Source organism: Nothoprocta perdicaria, unplaced genomic scaffold (assembly GCF_003342845.1).
Source record: "Nothoprocta perdicaria isolate Ctin4 unplaced genomic scaffold, notPer1 scaffold_0, whole genome shotgun sequence".
Classification (NCBI taxonomy): Eukaryota; Metazoa; Chordata; class Aves; order Tinamiformes; family Tinamidae; genus Nothoprocta; species Nothoprocta perdicaria.
In genome coordinates, this window is record NW_020454092.1 from 17,873,770 (window position 1) to 17,876,675 (window position 2,906).

Below are 2,906 nucleotides of genomic sequence, written 5' to 3' on the forward strand. Positions count from 1 at the left end.
GACTTGCATGAACCCGGAGGCGTAGTTCGCACCTCTTGTGCAGATTTGTCTCTTTTGACATGAAAATCCACCACTCCAAAAGATGAAGCTTGTGGGGACGARTCAGAGGTTCTGGCAGATCTGTGCTGCAGGGTCTCCTCTGCTCTTGGAAGTGCTCTGTGGCGGATGTTTGTTTTCACTTCTTTCAGAATCCATAATGATTCCATCTTTTCTGCTTTTCCCCAGTGTTACCCGCTGTACATGAAAGCAAAGTCAACAAAATCAGTGGAACGAACATCACACTGACTTCCTGAGGAAGAGTAATCAGAATTCAAGCCAACAGGAAGCAGTCTAAGAAGATGCTCCAAAGTATCTGGCAGCAAAGAGCCTGCACAGACATAAAAAGGGCCTTTTTTTTTTTTTTTTTCTCCCCCTCTCTCTCACACTTTTTAAATCTTTTATGGACAAAGACATGAAGTCAACTGTCTTTTGGGAGAAACCTGGATTGATAACTGGTTTGATGTCAACGAAGTCCTAATATTGAGACACTGATAACATGATTCTTCATGAATGCAATGAAATCATTTGCCTGCTTATGCCGGAAGAGAGAGAACCTTTGTGAAAGATTTTCACTAATCCTCCTGCAAAATGCTATTTATTAAAACAGTAGTTCCCTGTTTAAAGTCAGGTGCAGAGGTTGGATTCTCTTCTGATTCTGAACCATACGGATCTTTTTGCTACAGGATTTCCTCTGTGCTTTCTCTTCACAAGGATGGAATTAAGGGCACAATTAAGTCAAAGACCAGCAGTTGTGAGTGTGCAGCAGAGTCGAGACCTGGCAATGAAGCTGCCTAGAGCAGCTCCAAGAGCCTGTGAAGAGAGAAGAGAGTTACAGAGTCCTGCCTTCTCCCATTAGTGAGTGAGTTTATGCTTCCAAGACACTTCCAGGTTTCACTGGTAGGGCTTTCCAGAGCTTCTAGTTAACTAAAGTGGGCCAAGCCCATTCCTGGCAAAGGCCCACTAAAGACTMCAGTATTAGTGTACTGTGACTGACAGGTTGTAAAATCAGATTAGGCACCAATTTCTTGCAGAACACCATTTTTGAGAAGTCTTGTAAATTGTCCAGTTCATTTCCGTATAGAAGCAAGCAATCTAGGAGCTATTTTTGCTTTGAATGTGGAATTAAGCATTTTCTTTTTACAGTGCATTCATTATCTATAGCTTAGCTGCATGCAAAGCACTTAATTGGTCTTTGGGTTGTAGGAACCAAAATATTGCCCAGCTAGAATAAAGCTTGAAAGAAATTTCCCTGATTAGGAGTGTAACTGAATCATGCTTCATAAGCAGACTTCTCTCTGGGGACTGAATCTGGAAAGGTATTTTCTAAATTATGAGTTTTATATTAATGATGTCTAGCCAAAGAGCCTGTCTGGCTTTATACATGTTATCGTGATCCCTGACAGAACAAAGCTATTGACTTGGTTTCTTTTAGTAATTACTCTGCAGAGCGAGAGCTGAGGTCTCTTGCTTTTTTCTCTTCACAATTTTCCTCTGAAAATGATATCATTTTACGTAATCTTTTGTGCTGCAAAGTGGGATGGGGTTTTTGATCAGCTTTTTTATGACACTTCCTTGAAAACTAGCAGCTATATTGCATTTTTATGGTTGCAAACTGTTTTGCATCTTTTTTTTTTTTTCAGAAAAACTTATTTCTTTCCTTCTGTCACTACTGTAGACTTCAGCTTGTGACGGCTTCTCTCCTTTTAGCACAGGAATGGCTCTGTCCTCCTCTCTCTCCGATGAGAGGAGAGGAATGGATGCACTACCCAATTAGGTTTTCACAAGGTTCAATCAGTCAGGCTATGTTGATTTAAACAAGCTGAGGTCTTGGATCACTATCTCTGCAATAAGCAGTCTCCTTGACCAAAGAGATTTTAGGAATATTATTTTACRTGGACTGTTTCTCCAGTAAATGAGCCCAGCCTGTCTATCTTTGATGTTCTATTCTAAAGTGGATCATTTCCTGAATCACTCACTGTATTATGAATGCTATTTCTATTAAAAAAAAAATCCTAGGACTGTAAGTCTTATCAGACCATTAACATCCGTCTTGAAATTCCAGCTATAGCTTAGACCAGCAGTCAATTTATGASAGGGGCTACAAGTTTGTTGCTAGATTTGTTACCTTATTTCTTTGCTCTTCTCTAATTCCTTTGGATCCTTTCCAAGGAGAGATTGCAGTGCTGAAGGATGCTAAATGTGGAAGGGACTCCAGGGCTCCTGGCAGAGGCTGCAGAAAGAGAGAGCATTAAGAGGGAGAGAGAATTCTGTAGCTTTGTGCTAAATCCTGGCTACATGATTTGTGCTATTCCCCTCTCTCGCTTTCTGACCAGGGAGCGTTCAGGTCTAGGGGTTCTGTTTAGAGGATATGGAAGAAAGGCTACGTACATAGAGTAATTTCTTCTATTTTCTCTAAGTAGTACAAGTGTCCCCTCCCATTAGCCCTTCCCTCCTGTTCCTGTTAATATTTAGGCTCAGTATGAGATTTTTTTCACATTAAGAAGCACTCATGGGAACTGCCTTCCTGAAACTTCAAACGCTCTCTGAGAACAAAACGCATCTACTCCAGAGAAACCATGGCCATAACTGAAAATGCTGTAGCCACGTTTGAAATTTTTGCCTAGGATTTCTTGTTTAAAATTCTGGACAAGTTTGGCCTTAGGGCTGGTGTTGCAATGGAAGAAATGAACATGCTGTGAAGGTTTCCAGGAGAACTTCTCCTTTTTTTTTTTTTTTTTTTTCCCCCCGCTGTGATATCATCCTCATCCAGCTTATGGCTCCATTTTATGCAGCCAGAGTTAGCCTGAAGGAATCAAAAGAAATTTTGCTGTGTTCCTTAGTGCTTTCCTACCAAAAACCTATAGCCT

At 40.8% G+C, this 2,906-nt stretch overlaps 1 long non-coding RNA gene across 1 annotated transcript; it reads right to left on the reverse strand.

Annotated features, from left to right (window-relative positions):
* Positions 1 to 800: 800 nt before the first annotated feature.
* LOC112944140 lies at positions 801 to 2,263 on the reverse strand. The gene is made up of 2 exons (XR_003248726.1): positions 2,165 to 2,263; positions 801 to 849 (listed from the first exon to the last, which is right to left on the reverse strand). It is a non-coding gene; the product is annotated as an uncharacterized LOC112944140 (long non-coding RNA).
* Between the last annotated feature and the right edge of the window lie 643 nt (positions 2,264 to 2,906).